The sequence below is a fragment of the Suncus etruscus genome, chromosome 7, assembly GCF_024139225.1.
Source record: "Suncus etruscus isolate mSunEtr1 chromosome 7, mSunEtr1.pri.cur, whole genome shotgun sequence".
NCBI classification, from domain to species: Eukaryota; Metazoa; Chordata; class Mammalia; order Eulipotyphla; family Soricidae; genus Suncus; species Suncus etruscus.
In genome coordinates, this window is record NC_064854.1 from 23,994,518 (window position 1) to 24,014,895 (window position 20,378).

Genomic DNA, 20,378 nt, shown 5'->3' on the forward strand with positions numbered 1-20,378 from the left:
CCATTGCACCATCCCTCCAGCCCCTATCCATAACATTTTAAATAAGTTTCCAAAAATAAGATGTTTCCTAATCTCCACTTTTGTCTATGAGAGCAAAATATAATTCACAGAAAGTTGCCTTATGAAATCTGAATAAGGGTTAGAAAGAGGGTGGGATATTTCTAGGTTATCATGTTTGCATATTAGGGGATGTTTAAATAGTGTGTGCAGCTAAATTTAAAGTGGGAATTTGGGGTTAATGATGCTCACTTGCTTAAACCAACAATCCCAGACATCTCATTCATCTGACACCATCGGGAGTTATTCATATGTGTCAGAATACTATGGAGCAAGTGTTCTCCAAAAAAGCACCTTGGGGTATAAACTCTCAGTCATTTGCAGCACTACCACCTCGGGTAGCTTAGGACCTGCTGCAGAGGAAGAGAAAGAACCTGGGAGATTTGCGTGTTCATCCTGTACCCAGACCAGACGGAAGTGAGTGTCTCTCTCACAGGCCCAGACCTGGTCACCTGGGCCCAACTTAATTACAAGGAAGTCTAGAAATGCAGCTGTCCCCGTTCTGAGGAAGAAAGTAGGGTAATGAACAGAGAGTTTCTGCACCAGCCTTTGACGTTCTTCTTTAATACCTAGGAGTAAGATCCTGCAAGGTTTAAGTCCACCATGTGTAAAATCAAAGATTAACTGACATTCACATCTTTCATTTGGGCATTTCAGACTGTGTGTGTTCTGTTATGTTTCATTTTGTTTTCCGGTGTCACCAGTTAATTCTGTTCTGAAACTGAGTCAATAGGCAGTCACAGAACTCAGGTTCAGGGCTCTGTTCTATGAACCTCTCCTTCACAGAATGTCCCCATGCTTCTGAATAATAGGTTCTGGGACACTAGAGTCTGTCCCCCTTCTTGTGTTCAGTTAGCTAAGGTAAGTCACAGAATTCAGGGGGGCAGTTGGGCTAACTGCATTGCCAGTTTATCATAAAAGGATACAGAGACTATTCTATAGAGAAGGATATATTAGGAATAGTCAGAAGGAATGCTGCATTGCACAGGGTGTGAAGAGGCCCTGTGATCCCCTGAGCACACCCCCTTCCTCACTAGAACATTTTTTGGGAAACTTTTTGGAGGGTCCATTACATTGGCATTGGGCATTGGTGATTGATTCAACATCTGGCCCTCTTCCTTCCTGAGAGATGCAAAGGAAGGTAGATAGTACTGAAAGATTCAACCCTTGAATCAGCTGTTGGTTCCCCTGGCAACCACCCCTACATTTAGATTATATAGGAGCTTTCCACAATATCAACTCATTAACATAACAAAGACACCTTTATAAATATTCCAGGGATCTCAGGAGCTCCATTCCAAAAATGAAGGCCTAACATGTATTTCTTTTATAAATCTCAATGTCACAAGCATATTCAGCAGTTACCTGAAAATTCCAGCTATACTTAATATATTTATTATTAGATTTTTTTTTATAACGAAGATAGTATGGCCAGAGAAATTGACATTGCAATGACATAGACATTTGTTAACTTGAACTTTGGGGCTAGAAAGATAGTACACATTTGTGGAGTATGTGTAACTTGTAGAATTTAATGGGTAAAAAAGAAAACAGAATATTGAGAAAGTGTCCAGGACTAGAGAGGGTAATAGAGAAAACTGTAAGTAACAAAAATAAAAAAACCAACTATATAAATAAATAAAAATAGTACAGCAGATCAGACACTTGTCTTACATGAGGATCATCCTGGTTCAAATCCCCAGCACCACATATGGGGTCTTGAGCACTGCCAGATGATCCCTGAGCACAGGAGTAGGAATAAGCCCTGTGCACTGCCAGCTCTGGCCCCAAACCAAACCAAACCAAAATAAAAGTCAAGTTTTCCCCTAGTTCAGTTGCATTAAACTATGAAATTGAATGTCTTCTTTTTATTTTTTTTATTTTTAATTATGAGAACAAAGATGCAAAGGAAGAGGACAAGGTAAAGTTACAGTGGAAGGACAATCACCCATAAACAGAATTCTCAGAAATCCCCTTGCTGATATCTGAACTTTAAACTTTCAGCCAAAGAACATTAGGAAAAAAAAACCAGAACCCATGTACAATTACTTTGTCCCACAAGTCCCCAGATTGTAATACATAATATTTCTTAGCAGCACACAAAGCAATCTAAAGCCATAAAACTTATGTAACTCCTTAAACATTGAAGGCAAAGTACTTTTTTACATTTCCATGCACATGCATATTAGTTTAAGTTAACCTCAAAAGTTTAAGTGGGTTGTTTTTCTTAAGGATTAGAGTTAAAGGAGCACAGTAAAAACGGTGTTAGAGTGGTAATTATTGTTTGCATAGGCCCACCAAAATATGAGGGACATGGAATGGAAAAGCCTTGGCCTAAATACAAGGAGACCCTACCCCTGAAGTTTCCTGGCATAAGACCAACTTTAGGCTCCAGGCAAACTAGTTTGTCCAATCCAAGTCATTGTCTGTAGTGCCATTACACTTTTATTTTTCACACAGTCTCTGTTGTTGGTATCATGTTTCTGTATTAAAGATCCTGGAATCTGCATATCCTACATTGCAGTCAAGATGGTGCGGAGAGTCCTCTAGTTTCACCTCATAATTAAAGGGCAATGCAGAGAGCCCTGTCCTGTAAGCAGGTCGTTGTTGTCAAGTCTTCTTAGTGTTAAGGGAAGTCTCTTTTGAGCAGGTCAATGTTAGAGCAGTAGTAGGGTCTTCCCTGGTAGAGGATTGCTTCCAGGTTTTATAAAAAAAAGCCTTGGAAAGAAGAAAAAAAAAAAAAAAAAACACCACCGGGAAAGTAAAGGATCCTGAGCAATGTCTAGAGTTGATCCCATGACAGTATGCTCCAAGGACGGAGAAATCCCATATCTCTTAGGCCAATTGAATTCTTTTTCGAATGACCCCAATATTTACTGTGCCAGTGCAGGAGGGAAAAAACAAAAATACAAAAAGCACAAAACCTTGGTTATTTTTTGATATAAATATATATATTACCTTTATTTATTATTGTTATTATTATTTTTGATTTACCAACCTATTTTGGTCGATTTCTCTGTTTGGGTGTGATTATTGAAAGTGTAGTCCCCAATTATACTTATTTTTTTTTCTCTTCCTTTCTTCTCTTTCGTTATGTGCTATGCCATGTTTCTTAATTCAAGACCATGGCGTGATTTTTGTTTGTCTGTTTTTGTTTTGTTTTTTTTTCTACTTGTTTGTTTGTTTGTTTTGTCTGCTCTGTGTGGTGCTTATCGATATAGCTGGAGCCCTCACTGGATATTTGACACTTCTTTTGGTACTAGTGGAGTGTTTCACCTACTTTTTCTCCATCTCCCAGATTGATGATGAGAGCCTTTAGAAGGACTCCGCCCATTTTCGGGGTATTAGACTCTTACCCCAGTTTATTACTTTTTTCTCCTTCAAACAAAACCACGCAACTTGAACTAGCTAGTCCTAACTCCAGTTAGAGGGGGAAATAAGGGAGGCATCAAGACCAAACAGGTGCAAGACTACTAAGTAGTGGGTTAGATACAGAGGGGACCACATATTCTAGCCGCCCTGGGGTGAGGGAAAAGGAAAAGGGAGGTAGGATAAAAAACTGAGGCGTAGGGATGACAATTTGGCGATGGGAATCCCCCCTGATTTTATGTAAATATGTACCTAAAATATTATTGTCAACAATATGTAAGCCACTATGATCAAAATAAAAATTTATAAAAAAAAAAACAAAAACCCTTGGATTTTTCGTAGATAGCTTCCCTGGGTCAGGGGTGAATAGAGGATGCCCATTCTTCTATTGCCTGTGCCTGGTCATTATATCAATGTTCAGGGTGTAAGGTCCTATTGCACTATAAGATTTGTGTGTTCCAATCTCTATTAGATAAGAACTTATTTGTATGTATAGTATTTTCCCATTTTAATGTGCCTATGCAAACAAAGAACAATGCCACGTGGCGTTATCGGCGCATATGGGGGCCGTAAGAACAAGTCCAACAATCCCCATGACATGGTTCAATCATAAGCATTAAACTGAGGGACTCTTTCACCAAAATTTCTTATTGAACAGCTCACAAAGAGAAGAAAAGATAAAAAGTGGGTAGAATCATCACTGTAAAAGAATACTTAGTAAGAGTTATAGCTGTCAAATAAAATACACATAAAATATTCAAAAGACATATGTGTCCATTTTATGTCTTTTGAAATAGTTGGGGGTTGTTAAATCCAATGCACGACTTTGGTCTGTGATCAGAACTGTGTAGTACTGAAGTTAAAAAGAGTAAATGTGAGGTACTGATGGTTGGGGGTGAAATAGTTAAGGAGTAATAATGAGCTTTGTAGGGGTGTGCGAAAGGGCAGAATCTGTTGGGGCAGGAGGTCGTCTTGGTGCCTAACAAGTTAAGAACTGAGGGTAAAGAGGGTTAATTAAGGGGAAGATAATGAATCTGGATTGGGAGATGAGGGAGTAGAAGGGGCTCTGGTGTGGAGGAGGGGAAATATATCAGAGGGGCTATATACATTGTATAGATGAATTGTTTATGGATTAGGCTTGGCAGTCAGAGAGGACCACTGTATAGGAAGTCACGTCTACATATACACTGATTTTAGAGACCTATTTGAATGTTATCCTCCAAATCTAGGGAATTCCATTTTTTCCCTAGAAACAATCAAGAATTAAGAACATATTTGGGTGAAGTAAAAAAGTATATTCTTTTCTTTTTTTAAATTGAATGTCTTAAGTTCATTTTCTAATTTTAATGAGCTTCATATTCTTACCAAATAATTACAAGGCTTATAGCATCAACAGAGCAGAGTTCTGGAAAATAAAAGGGGTATAGATCTCTGGTGGTTTTCTGTTTTTCATACTTTTCATACTCTTCTAAGTAAAATCTTCAGTCACATGTGTGGGGAGAGGGGCAGGTAGCAGAACTGTTTTATCCTAGCTAGCTCAAAGCAGAGTCATTGAAGCATGACCCTGATCTGTCTCTCTCTGTCTCTCTGTGTCTCTCTGTATCTCTCTCTGTCTCTCTGTTTCTCTCTCTGTCTCTCTGTCTCTCTCTCTGTCTCTCTGTCTCTCTCTCTCTCCCTCTCCTGACTACTGGAACATCCCTGAAACATTTCTTCAAAACCTTACACTCTAAGGAAGATTTGACAGCTACTTGGTCCATCTACCATTTTAGTTTCATCAAGGGTCTAATGGCCAGATATGTTGTTGGCAGTGGACATACCATCACTTATAGGTGGGAGGTAGCTGAGACCTCCTGGTTCCAGGCCACCTAGGCTCTGCACATAACTCTCACTGTACACACTTAGGAGTGGTCTGGGCTAGTTGTCCATCTGCTCTCCTGTTCCTCATTACTCCTATAAGCCATCTCTTCTCTTGGCCAATTGCCACTTTCTTCTGCCAAGAGCTCTGTGGGAGCGCTTCGAGTTGATGCATGGAAGTCGGCCTGGCTTTCACACCAGCTGTGGATCCCAGTTCTTTCCTCTGAAGCTTTGCAAATGAAAGATTTCCTCCTATTTCTTTAAGCCTTCTCATTTTTTGGCTTTAAAAACTCCAGAGTAAAGGGTCCCTGCTATAAGCAGAGCTCTTCCAGAACAGAACATTCACTTCCTCAGACACTGCAGTTTGATCTGGTCAACTTCTCATACAGTGGACTAAGAGGTAAACACCTGGAATGTGGTCAAGTGAGGTTCTGTGGAGAACAACTTCCTCTATTTACAGGTTTGATTTATAGGCTCTCTGGGAACCTGTAAATTAAACAAACGAAAGATAGATTCACAAGAGAAAGAGTACATTTTCTTACAAGTTATATCAAGTTATATTTTGTGTGTGTCTATTTTTTAAGTGAAATTCCAAAAAATAGATTAAGCAATTTATATAACACTTTACAAAGGGGAAGTGCAGACCTCAAGATGATCAATTATGGAGGAGACCCTGGGAACTGTGTAGGGAAATGAATAGAGGGGCAACTGCCTGCTTTGTTTGAGAATGGTTGGTTTCTATGAACAATCTTAATGTCTACTCGCAGACTCTGCTGATAAAAGACTCCCCCTTATTTCAGAGGAGGCCACCCTCTTCCCCAGGGAAGCCTGTGTCCTGGTTTTAAGCAGCAAGGGGGAAGGAAGAAATACGCCCAGCATCTGTTGGTTTTCAGTTGCCCAAGTGGCCTATTTTGGGGTGGCCTACTCTAATCTCTGTCAAGATATAATTTGATAGCTCCCCCAACTTTGGTTCTTGTGAATTGCTTTCCTTAAGGAGCTTTCCCATCTCTCACACCCACCTTCACAACCGAGCTCTAAATAGTTCCCCCAAATTATCACACTATGAACCATCCCCAGAGCATCTTCTCTGGTGATGTCATTTTTGCAGTTATAAACTAGACTCGTTGGTCATTCAACTTCAGTCAGCTTCTCCACAAAGATATGAAGTCTCATCTGATACTTGGCTGAAACCCAGATGGAGTGAATCAATCATTTTGACTATTATGTGCAGAGTCCAGTTTATGAAAATCACAGAGGAAAGGGTCGCTACCCTCAGTTGGAGACTGGTCCAGTTCAGGGCATTTGATGTCTCCTCAGACAGTCACATGATGATTTGACTAAGAAGGGCAGGAGGAAAGAAGTTGGGAAGGGATCAGAAAAGACTTCTCTGATGAATTGGTGATTAAGCTTGCATGAAGGTTGGGGTGGGGTGGTGTCACTCAGTACAAGGGCCCTAAATCTTAACACATCTTAGCAGCAGCCCAGAGCCCAATGTGTCTGAGCTCAAGGAGAAGGAGGCAGGTGGCTGGACATCACACTAGGTCTTGCAGGCTGTGGGGGAGTTCTGGGGTGAGGTTCTGAGAGGGTTTGGAGAAGCCGCAGGAGGTGTTGAACAAAAATGATGTGATTCACACCTTAACATTTTGTGAGGTAAATAGTTTTATTTAGGAAATGTGAGAGAAGAGAAGGTGAAAGAGAAAAGGAGAGAGAGGAACAAGGAAAGGGAAACCCATTAAGAAAGAAACCAATCCCACAAGTTGGGATGTGGATGACTGATTGCAAAATGGATTGGATTCGACTTAGAGTTTAAGAGAACAGGAAAGAAAAGCATTGGCTGCTTTAAGGGGAAGCTGTGGGACTTGAATGTCTGTGGAACTAGAAAAAGAGGGATATGATGTGTAGGCCAGACACATTTTGCTTACCTTGTTCCTTGAGCCACTCCAAAAAGGTAGTAAAATTCTTAAAGACTGCTGTTAAAGGCTAGAGAGGTAGTTTAGGAATTAAGGTACTTTGTCCTTGCAAGTAAACAACCCTGGTTCAGTTTCCAGCACAGCATGGTCCCCAGAGCACAGCTGGGAATGGCACTCAAGCATTGACAGGTGTGACCCAAAACACCCTCTACAAATACAAACACACACACACACACACACACACACACAATTTTTGTTTTTCATCAACATTGATCTCTGGTGATTCAAACTGTATTTTCCAAGCATTGTCAAGCTAGTCTCCCGAACATTCTACCATTGGAAACCTTACCTTTTCTGAGTAAGATGGACTCAAGGGCAATATGAGGTAACAGGAAGGCTCTGTCCTTTTGGAGCAGACATTCCAGATTTGAATGTAAATCTGACTCATTCTCTTCACTTAGATGGAATAATTGGTGACTACATTTTCTGGTACGCACATGAAGCTGAAGCATTCCCAGTTCCCACAGTGAAGGGACTCCACAAATCATTCTTTTTCTGCTCAGTTCGGTTTTACTGCAGCATACATTCAATCTGGCGGCAAGTCTTGCAAAGGACAGGCAAGTTTTGTTTGTATCTGTGTCCCCAGCAGAGAGCCTGAGTCATACAGGTGCTAAATTTAGAGCAAATCAATGAATCTGTGCCATCAGTAGCAGGTCAGCAAACAGCCGGCATTCTGACAGGAGGAGGAATCCATTGTACAGGAGACACACCATGACAAGGAAGTCAGCAGTTCCGAGTCCCCAAGGCTCACTGTCAGATGGACTAGGTGACCCCCAAGTCCTCTGACAAGCAACAGTCACGTGAGGCCAAAGAGTCCCAAGGACCCTTCTCTACCACTCATACTTGACTGGGTGCCTGCCTTTGGCTCATTTCCTGGGCAGCTAAAGGAGGTCAGAGTCTCAACACCCGTGATAGTATTAATTGGTATCAGTTGATTTGAGGAAACTGTGTCCTCCCCAAAATAAGATGCCCATGGACTTTCTGGGGTAAGACCCTCCAGCAGGAGCAACAAGTGAATTGTTGCCCATCTGAGGATTAAGTTGATGATTCAGTGTGTGTATGCTCTACCTTGGACCAGACCCTGGGAAATGTCTCCCTTGCCCCCTGAGAGTCCTGGATGATCATGTTCCTTTCCTCAGTAGTTCCTCATGCCTGTCTGGGGAATGAAGGCAGCTGAGCAGAGCTTCTTGGCTGGCACACACACACAGTGAGAGGCCTACAGAGAATGCACTCTGGAACAAGATTTACTTTGAAGATTTCTGCCCATTATACTTCTGTAAGATATTTGAGCTCATTTAGCAGTTTAATGATGTTAACGTTTCACTCACAGATCTTTCAGTAAAGTAGACTAAGTTGGGGAATGATTCACATTTATCTCTCAGAGACTTCCAAATGCTCCCTTCACCAGCAATGTGGGTTGAATTGTCTCCTCAAATCTTTATGTTGAAATCCTGTCCTCAGAACTTTCTATAGAATGTGACAGCTCTGAGCCTTGAGGAAGTTGGTTAGGTTCAAATAGATTGGCCAGTTTGACTGGTACTGCCCTCAGGTGTACTGACAAAGGTGTACTGATAGAGACGTAAGCATGGAGGGAACAATCAGAAGGTAGCCTATTAATTGACAAAGAAAAAGGCCATGGAAGAAACCCAGTATGCTGACAGACTCTTTTATCCCAGACCTCCAGCCACCAGAACCATGAGGAAGGTCACTCCTGTGGATGTCTTTGATTTTATATTATGTTTTATAGTGGACTGATCCAGCTGAAGATACACACTGTTTTTTTTTTTTTTATTTTGTTTTGGGTTTTTTGGGCCACACCCAGTGATGCTCAGGGGTTACTCCTGACTATGCGCTCAGAAGTCGCTCCTGGCTTGGGGGACCATATGGGACACCAGGGGATCGAACCGTGTCCATCCAAGGCTAGCGCAGGCAAGGCAGGCACCTTATCTCTAGCGCCACCGCCCGGCCCCAGATACACACTGTTGACTGAATATAGTCACCTCTGAGGTGAGGTCTGGCCTAGTATCATTGGTGAAGATAAACTTCATCTTCTTGCTTTGTGCATTTCTGCTATGTTCCTTTGCCATGATGATGCCAGCCATGTTGGATCAGGGCCCTGATGGCACATTGTTTTTATATCTTAATACACCCTATAAGTACTCCAGGCATTCTAAGATACTAGAGTATTAAGACTCCCACATGTGGGATTTTAAGAAACACAGTTCAATGTATAGTGGGCCTCTCCTCAAATAAAGAACATTGCCCATAGTCTCTTGTCTTGCTTAACAAATATTTTTATGAAGCTCCTCACTTAAGCAGCTTTATTTTAACTCCATTTAATACTCATTTAATACTCAGAATAACAGCTTTATGAATTAGGGGCTATGAGTATTCCAGTGTTACAAGGTGGGACAAGAGTGTTTCACTACTAATAAATAAATGGATAGGATTTGGACCCCAATGTTTAGTTGTAGAATTGATGTCCTTACCCATGCTTCTGTGTTGTGGATCTCTGAAATTTGTACTACAATAGAACCATCTGATGGAGATTCTGTAGAGGCAGGAAATCTTATCTTCCCATCTCCGTAAGTCACACACACAACATACAGTCAGAGGGCAACACAAAGATTCTAGCTCAAGTATTCGTGAAAGATACTGGTTTTTGGAATTGTAAATCCCAAAGTTCAGAGGAAACAATGCTTTCATGAGAAGCAAAGCAACAGGCAGTAATGTCTTTTGGACTTTTGTCTACCATTTTTGCTAAGTTTAATAGTTTTTATTTTATTTAATGGTTTGGAAAGATAAACTATCCTTAAACTCATCATTCCAAGTCTGGGTTTTGTTTCCACTCTAATATTTATAGCTTATCATGTTGCAGGTGGGAATTGATTGATCTCAAGGTTTTATCAGATGAATTCAGTGTAGGGAAGCCCAGAATAGGTATTACTCATTTGTTTTGCTTCTGCCCTGTGGTATTTTGGGTAACACTGTAACCCAATTCGTCTCTATTATTCTGTAATTTTTTAACATTATTTAAGACATCTGTTTTAATTAGCATCTGTTATTTTAGCATTAATGCATTAACAATCTGTTGTTTTTCAGCTTGGTGTCGCACAATATCAATTCGCTAAGGTCACTCATATTTGTTGGCTCAGTATTAAAGTTTCACTGAGACTTGGAACACATGTGGTGCTTCTTAGTAACAAACAAGGATATTGTCTAGTAGCTGACACCCGAGGACAGTCACCTAAATTACTACGTCTGAAGGCTTGTCTTGACCCATGGTGGTTAGCACTACTGGTAGACCATCAATTGAACACAATTAGTGTCTTTCATGTTAAAAGTGGTTTGCACTTTAAGGAAGAACATGGAGAATTTTCTTTTCCATCACACATGTCTTGAACACTTGTGTAAAGGAGTTTCCACTGTCATTGGCTCTGAATTTAGAAGCAGCTGTTGCCTTTTTTTTATGTACAGGTCCATCACTGTGAGAATCTTTCAACACCCACATTGTTTCTATTTGCTGAGCAAAATACTGTGTTAGAGGCAACCAGAGAAAGAAATATGTGTGAATAGCCCTTGCTGGGCTCACTAGGCTTAATTCTGTAGTTAAGAGACCAGCTGTAAAAATGAACACAAGCTCTAGGATTTCCAAAGCAGAGGCAAGTTATGATGGGGCATGGAATGCTACCTTGAAGGGGGTAATATTGCTACTAAGCATGGACAAGAAGGAAGTTTGAGAACTTAGGTTGTCAGTGGAGGATTTTCATGATGAATCAAAAGGAGAGTTTGAGCAGGACAAGAGAACAGATGAAAGAGCATGTCCCCATTTGATCAGTTAGTCTTTGATTTTCATTAATATTCTATGCTTTTAGGTCTATAGCTTCACACTCTAAGTGTGTCTAAGACTCAGAACACCAACTGTCAACATTTCTTGTCATCTCCAAAGTTTGTCATTCCTTTCCTCTACTTTTCCATCATTTTTACCATATCAAAGAATCCATTGATTGTTTCTTATTTCTTATAGTTTATTAATTTTTTGGTTTGGGATTATACCCCATGGTACTCACAGCTTATTCCTGGCTTTTTGCTTAAGGATCACTCCTATCAATGACCATATGTGGTAATAGGGTTTGAACTTGAGTAATCACATACAAGACCAATGCCATAGTCCTATACTGTAAGTCCAGCTCAGTTTTATTGTATCTTCAAGGCTCCCATTTATTGTGTGTGTGTGAAGTGAAACAGTTACATTTAAGAAATATGAAACAGAATGAGAGGGATGCATCTAACCTCCATTTGACTTGGTTGGTTTTATTTTTTGGTTCTGGAGTCATGCCTGATGGTTCTCAGGGCATACTCTTGGCTCTGCACTCAGTGATCACTCCTAGAGAATTTGGGGATATGGGGGAGGGGTGGTTCTGAGGATCAAACCTAGGTCAGCTAAATCCATGGGAAAGCCTATCCATCACCCTGGTCCCTGTAGTCCTAGTTCTGTACATATCAAAAAGGGTTTGGGGTTTTATTTTTTAGTGGAACTTAAAAAATAAGATTTTACTGTAATATGCATGGTCATTGAAGTGAGAATTCATGTCCAAGTTCATAAAGTGAACTTAAGTAATAATATCTACCAGAATATAATAAGTCAAAACCTTGATAAAAGAGCATAAAAAGAGGCTTCAGGACAGGGATGTGGTTCTGAGTTAAAGTGCATGTCTTGCATACTGGAGACCTCGATTGAATCCTGCTCTGCAAAAAGAAATAAGAAAAGAGGCACCAGAGAAATGTGTGTTTTTAGGGGAAAATGTGACATTATTCATGGCATAGAATGGAAAGGAACATGTGGGGGCTGGTAAATGCTAAGCACTTAGTGATATATTGGGAAGATGGAAAAAGGTATTGAATAAGAGGTGGTTTAGAAATAGTCATTAAATTGTTAAGTAAATGAGGGCAGATCTACTTACCTGGAAGAATTCTGGTTAAGAGGGTTGTTTCTAATGTTTAAGGAAACAGAAAGACTTTTTAGAAAGTGAATTGGTTCCCTTATATACCTGCTTTCTCTATTGCAAGAACCCAGAAAAGAACAAATGGTTTTGGAATGTGGAGAGAGGATAGAATTGAGACTGGGAGGGTGAGTGAAGGAGGGTTTTAGACAAGGAAGTTAGCCCAAGGACAAATTGTGTATCACTCAACACTCCAAGCTCTCCTCTTGCTTATTTCTCTGGAATTTTAAGGTTAAAGCACTAAGTTGTGTTAAGTGGTTTACTCCATAAGGCCCAGTTATGATCAGCAAATGCCAAGGGATTGGGCTCCAGTTAGGGTAAGAGCCGGACCCAGAGAAGTGCAGCGCTTTGAATTTTGTACATTTTGCAGAGTTCCTTTTCATTCACCAAGTTGAAAGGCGCTTTATTGATGTGCTTCCATGAAATGAGGCGTGACTTAGCTCGATGGTCCATGAAGGAGGCTCAGGGAGGGTGGCAGTGCCTTAAGGGCCGATGTTCCTTTTTTTTGCTAAAGTTGATTGCTGCTGTTTCATAGAAGACAAGTTTGTCCTGGCTTTACAGACATGTGGGCTTAACTTTGATTCATTTCTCGATTAAACTGCTTCCTTTTTGACAATTAATTTTCTTCTTGCATTGGATGGAATTTCTACCATTTTAGCGTATAACTAACCATAAAATATCACTCCATTGATGTCCCTCTCTTAAAAAATTTCCAACTCATCTGTTGTGCTGGCACCTTGCTATACTTTTTCACTAGCTAAAACCTCCCATCTCCTCTTCTGTTACTCTTGCCAAACACAAACACCGAGATTTAATCTTTTCTTTAATACTTGGTTCCATTTCCTGTCTCTCAAAGTGCTCCCCATAACATCAGAAATGCACTTTTGGCCTTCTGCTGTTCTTTCTTTCTTTCTTCTGGTGATCCTAATCCCCGCCATCTTTTACTGGACAGACTGTACATATAGATCATGGCCTAAGTACATTGTGAATTTCATCGGAACTTCAGCACAAGTGATCATTACTGGTTTGAGTTTTAGTAGTATTTGGATACATGATTATAATCTAATTGTACTCTTTCTCTGATATTGTATAAACTAACTTGTGACTTTGCAGTATCTCTCTCTGCACCAGTTTTTAACCTTGGTAATGACGCATTTCTTGGACATTACATATATGCAATTGATAACTACAGGAAACAAATGAATACCACATAAATTTCAGTTTCTGGATTACTTAACTAATGATGTGAAGAGATAATAGATACGCACCACTTGGATTGGGGGCTTCAAGTGTGTCTCTGGAAAAAAATGTTCATTCTTACAGATTTGTAGGCAATCAAGACGATGATGATCTATCAGTAAGATTTATTTCTCATTTGTCTACAATTTAGAGGTTTGTTTCTGCATTGGAAAGACTGTGATAAATCATGCATATGCAAAGCTTACCATTGGAACAACCTACTATTATGTTCTTTGAGTGCATTCATAGTGCAGTCACCATCACCACCACACATTTCTGGAAGAGTTCGTGTTCTCCAAGTGAAAGTCTGCACCCATTAAACATAACCTCCCATGCTCCTATGTGCTGGGCAGTGGCATGTCTCTAACTCTGTTCTACAGAGTACTCATGTACATGGAACTGGGCCATAGTTGTCCTGTCCAGTCATCATCAATGTATTCAAGCTATTTCCATTTTTTAGCTCCTGTGGCCAGTCTGCTCTGAACACAGTTATCCAAATATATCTTTGAGAACTTTTTGTTTGTTTATTTTTTGTTTCGGGGCCACACCCAGTGACACTCAGGGATTACTCCTGGCTATGCGCTCAGAAATTGCTCCTGGCTTGGGGGACCATATGGGATGTTGGGGAATCGAACCGCAGTCGTCCTAGGTCAGCCCTGTGCAAGGCAAATGCCATATGGCTGTGCTACCACTCTAGCCCCAACCTTGGAGAACTTTTAAAGGAAACTCTGTCAATTAGATTCAGAAAACTTATGTCATTATTTTTGAGTGTATAGCATAAATCAAGTTCCTCCTACACACAGTAATGCCTCATTTTAAAACGCTACCGGGTAATAGTACTTTTCAATTTAAATATGTCTCAGCTTTCCTTGGCAGAAGTGATCCTTTATAGCAATAAATTTTTCTATTTTTTTGTGGGAGGGAATAGCCAGCAGTGCTCAGTTGGTGCTCTGAGCATCATGCAGTACCAGGTATCAAATCTGGGGCTGTCACATGCAAAGCATGACCACTATCACTTTGACCCTCAGAAACTACTATTAAAAATAAAGGAAAATGGGGGAAATATTTGAGAGCTAAATATAAAACTCAAATTGCTTTTAGTAGGACATTTTTGTTCTCAACATGGCAAATGATTTTAGATAGTTAACAGGCTTGAACTACAAATATATCTCATAAAGTTGCAGTGTGTGTTTGAAATATTTTAGTAACACAAAGTGGGAACCATTTTTATCAATTTGGTTATGTTATTGACTTTTATTAAATCTTTCCTTTAAATGAACAAAAGCTAAGCCATCATCTAAGTTTAGAGATAAACATAGAGAAAATATCTCATGGTGTTTGGTTGCAGTGAATTCATATCGAGATAGTCAACAGTAATTCAAGATAAAAAGCAGTGAGCTCCTAGTTAGGAACCCAAGTCAGCAAATCAAATATTGGTTTAAGTTCAGATAGCATGTCAATACTTTGTTCTAGTTTACTTTCATCTTTCACTGTTGATTTGCATGTGGTGTAGTTATCATTATATTGATTGATAATAAAGAGGAATAAGAGGCAGGAAGATTATAACAAACATTATTGTCTGTTGGTTTATTGTGCTGATCAAAAAATGGCTATAAATCACTGAATAAGTCAAACAGTTTTGACCACAGATTTCTGTCTTGCTTTAAAATGAATTTGATAAATAATTTTTTGTTTGTTTTTGGGTTATACCTGGCAGCGCTCAGGGGTTACTCCTGGCTCTATGCTCAGAAATAGCTCCTGGCAGCCTCTGGGGACTATATGGGATGCCAGGATTTGAGCCACCATCCTTCTGCATGCAAGGCAAATGCCTTACCTCCATGCTATCTCTCTAGCCCTTAATAAATAAAATTTTAAGAAATCTCTTACACAAGGTTCCCAAACTCATCAAAAAATGTAAATTAGTACTGTGACTATGGTCTTGATCAATATTTACGACTGATCTTTTACTTCAGTTTTAAAAATCTGGCTCTTCATGGCCATGCAGGATTGGAGATTATAGTTCTTTATGAATTTTTATTTGACATTTAAACTAATCCTATTGTTTGCCTTTGGGAGAAGAGGCTGAATTACTGCCAGATATTCATACCTCTGGTTCTAACTACTAAAATCTGACACAGAGATGACTCCCAGAGATTTGAGCCAATTGTTATTTGTCCTTTTTGAGTTATCTTTGCTGTAGTTAATTTGTAGAAATGAGGAACACTCTGGAAGAAGAGGGTGGCCAAGAACATGCACACAGACATGTGCTTCTCTGAACATTGACCATTCTAACAGATTTCCATGGGGCAACTACCAACCCACAGGTAACCTCTGAGCTCCAGAGACCAGATCCTTCTTGGCATTCATTCCTTCAAAGAGCCAAGCAATGGGGTTGCCAGACAGAAACTTAAATTCTTGAATTGGTGTTCAATGACATGATGGAAGCAGGATGAAATTCAGCAAACAGAATGGATCATCCTTTCTTTGTTTCCCATTGTTTTCCATCTTTTTAAGCTAACTTTAACTATCCATCATATTTTGGGTCCTCTGTAGAATGAAATGAGTGGTTTTCATTCCTTATTAAAAGAATACTAACCTCGTTCAATTTTCTTTTCTGTAAATACTATTTGTGTATCTGTGAATCATATAGGCACACATATCTTCTCTAATGACATGAACTTCTATTAAATCTATCAAAAGGAACATCACACAAATTTGAAGTAATAATTCATATCTTAACCCCTTCTTAGTGGCTGATGACAGAGTAAGATGAAAGAGATAGGAATATTGCTTACATTCTTGTAGTCCTTGTCTCATTGAGCTCAGAAATTGGGTAGGAATCAAAACTGAAGGCCTCTTCCATACTCATCATAACACAAGATTTCTGCAGTCAGAGCACTGGCATTTAAGCTGGACTGATTTTCTTTGATATCTGTAGGAATATTTAAGATAATTCACTCTTTTTCCTGTAGGAGTTTTGATGTATATGAGGGTGGAGGAGGTTGTGTTCAGTCATTGTTCCAGGAATAATATTCTTTTTAGGCACATTGTAAAAAAAGGTGTTTAAAACCTCTTTAAATAGGGGAGAGGGAATATTCCTTGTACTGAATCTTGACACCAGTGTTCCTTCATAGACACTGTTTCTGAAGACCAGAATGTCCCTTTGTTTCTAAAGACCAGAATGTTCAGGGTAACGGTGATGATGTATTGGCCCCTCCTCCATTCTGTTGTTCAATGTGATTATCTTCTAGGACATGAAATCACCCACTCTTGGTTATACCTGAAGACCTGGAAGTAGTGAAATTCCTTGATAAATGTATGGTTGAGAAGAATTTTTGCTGGTCTGCTGGTTGTCCCTCATTATTGACTTTTGTTTTGTTTTGGTTTTGGTTTTTTTTGGTTTTTGGGCCACACCCGGTGGTGCTCAAGGGTTACTCCTGGCTGTCTGCTCAGAAATAGCTTCTGGCAGGCACAGGGGGCCATATGGGACACAGGGATTCGAACCAACCACCTTAGGTCCTGGATCAGCTGCTTGCAAGGCAAACACCACTGTGCTATCTCTCCAGGCCCCAATATTGACTTCTTATCTTTTCCTTCCCTTTCTTCTATTTTTTTGACAGTATTGATACAAGGATCAAACCTCACTGTATGTAAGTACCACCCAAGAACTTCATACTATCAAGGTCATATACTCTGACATTGGAACCTATTCCTGATCCCTTCCCTACATTTCTTATGCAGGGTCCAAGACTTTATTCCTCCATTCATAGTAGAATGCACATTCACACACACCCCTATTACTCACTTCCCAGGACAAATACAGAACAAAGCTCAGTGTTTCCTTTCCTTTTTCAGTCTTATTCAAAATGATAAGCATATGAGTTCACTCTCTCCAGAAAGATTTCGTTGTTGACCATTTGGGCACTTTCCAATCTTCTTTATCTAGACCTTTCAGGAGAGTGACAACATTTGACAGACAAATATAATCACACCTCCTCACCCTGTGGATGACTTATCTGACCTTTTGGTTGAGTTGTACAGAGCCAAGAATTCCAGAGAACAAGCTAAGTCTTTCAGATGTCAAAGTAAAATGAGGACATGTAGCTACTTTAATAAAGTCAATTTTTTATATGTTGTACCTGTACTTTTTTTTGTGGGGGGGGGGGGCTGCGCACGTCCAGTTGTGCTCAGAGCTAATTCCTAGGTCTGCACCAGGATTCACTCTTGTAGGATCAGGGGATCAAATGAGAGGACAAAGGATTGAACCTAGATCGGTCAAGACAAGTACCTTACCTGCTGTATTATCTCTCTGGACCCATGAACCTGTGCATCTAATAAGCTTGTATTATGGACTTGTGTTGATTGTTTTAGATGTAATCCCCACAAAACAAAACAAAAAACCTTTTATTTCTTGTGCTAACTCTAGTATTCAAATTTTACTATTGGTTACTTCATATTTGAAGACTGTATTCTCAGAAAATGTTCTGACTTTGAGGCTGAGAAATTGTCACATGCCCAGTATTCATTGGGTGCTGGAAAAACCATGCTGAATTAGAAGTTCCAACCTGAAGAAACTTATAGTTGGGTGAGTTTGCAGTCTAACAAGACCAACCCTGCATAAAAAGTACAGAGCACAGGGCCGGAGTGATATCACAGCGGTAAAGTATTTTGCCTTGCATGCTGCCAGCCCAGGAGGTACCTGGGTTCAATTCCCGGCATTCCATATGGTCCTCAAAGCCTTCCAGGAGTAATTTCTGAGAGCAGAGCCAGGAGTAACTCCTGAGTGCCATTGGATGTGTACCAAAAAACCAAAACCAAAACAAAACAAAGGGGCTGGAGTGATAACACAATGATAGGGTGTTTGCCTTGCATGCGGCCAACCCAGGACAGACCACCTGGCATTCCATATGATCCCCCGAGCCTGCCAGGAACTATTTCTGAGCATAGAGCCAGGAGTAACCCCTGAGCACCGCTGGGTGTGACCCGAAAATCAAACCATACAAAAACAAAACAAAACAAAACAAAAGTTCAGAACAATTGCAAATGGTCCAGGTTCAGGTATCTGTGAAAAGGTGTCCATACGGGATGCTGCAGGATTTCATACAAGAGAGGAACTGGATTGTAATAATGATCATTTGCAGATCTTGGCTATTTTAAATTACTCTTCAGTGAACAAAGGCATGCTTATGTTGTTTGGAATTATGTGTTTTTGTGTTATTTGGAAAGATATCTAAAAGTGAATTACTGGATCCTAAGGTCAAGCCATTTTTTGAGGGGCTTGGGGTGTGTATGGGCCACACCTGGTGACACTCAGAGACTTCTCCTGACTCTACATTCAGAAATCTCTCCCGGCAAGCTCAGGGAACCATATGCTGGGGAGCTAAGCAAAGCTGGCCATATGCAAGGCAAATGCCCTATCCACTATGCTATCATGTTGGCCCCAGTTGAGACATTTTTAATAATATTTCAAGAATTTTTCATAGTGCTTTTCAGAGGAGTTGAATTAATTTACATTAACTTATAATTATGAATAATTAATATATAACAACAGTAAATGAGGATTCCTACTTTTGCACACTCCCTAATATTTGTTTAGGGCTTTTTAGATTACATATTTCTTTTTATTTACATTTATCTAGTAAAACCAATAAGCCACATTCTTAGCAGCTTTATTTTAAATAAAAAATTCACTTTAGGGGGCCGGGCAGTGGCGCTAGAGGTAAGGTGCCTGCCTTGCCTGCGCTAGCCTTGGATGGACCGCGGTTCGATCCCTCGGTTTCCCATATGGTCCCCCAAGCCAGAAGCGACTTCTGAGCTCATAGCCAGGAGTAACCCCTGAGCGTCACCGGGTGTGGCCCAAAAACCAAAAAAAAAAAATTTACTTTATAGGGGCCAGAGAGATAGCACAGGGGTAGGGTGTTTGCCTTGCATGCAGCCAGCCTGGGACAGACCCAGGTTCAAAACCCAGCTCCCATATGGCCCACATGCCCTGAACCTGCCAGGAGTGATTTCTTGCTGAGTAGGGTCCAAAAACCAAAAGAAACATAAATTCACTTTATAGCCTTGAGTTATTTTTTCAAAGCTAGTTATTTAGGAGGCCTCAAGTTTCTTAGGTTATTACCTAAGAATATTTGGAATATTTTCAAAGCACACCCAAACTGAGAAGTTTAAGAAGACTTGGGATTCCAAATTTGCTCATTTAGAAGTAAGTGCAAACAGTTTATTTCTAATCCTCTAACTTCTACATTTGAGTTTTTATTAATGAACAAGATGAGCAGACTATAAATGATTTTAGTACATAATTATTATAAAATCCTAAGAGATCCACAGAATTGTATCTAGTTACTTTGAAGAATAAATTGAATTATGTTTGCTAGAGCTGTTCTATGGTGCTCTCGAATTTATTAAAAGTGTATGCATTCTCATACAATTATTTATAATTAATTTTTTTCTATTCTGATAAGTCATTTTGAAATTGAGACTCGATTCTATTTATTTCTGTATATAGTTCAAATTTTAACTGTAGGATATATATACTATATATACACAATCAGTATTTTTTGCCCTACCATTCTATTTTGTAATCATCAATGTATATTCATTGATAAATGTATATTTGAAAGAAAGTATTCAAGGCTAAAGAGGGCTGTACACAAGACATTTTCTTGTACCTGACTGACCTGAGTTTAATTCCTGACACCATTTATTATCCCTTGAGCTCTTCTAGAAATTATCTCTGAATACAGAGCCAGGAGTAAGTCCTGAGCATAGCTAGTTATGGTCTAGAAATGAAGGAAAAGAAGGTAGGAAGGAGAGAGGAAGTAAAAACGAAAGGAGGGAGGGAGAGGGAGGAAGGAAGGAAGGAAGGAAGGAAGGAAGGAAGGAA

The 20,378-nt window shown here is 39.8% G+C and overlaps 1 protein-coding gene across 3 annotated transcripts in view; it reads left to right on the top strand.

Moving 5' to 3' along the window:
- Positions 1 to 20,378, top strand: part of CACNB2 (calcium voltage-gated channel auxiliary subunit beta 2) — a 296,476-nt gene that overhangs the window by 221,386 nt on the left and 54,712 nt on the right. The window lies entirely within an intron of this gene.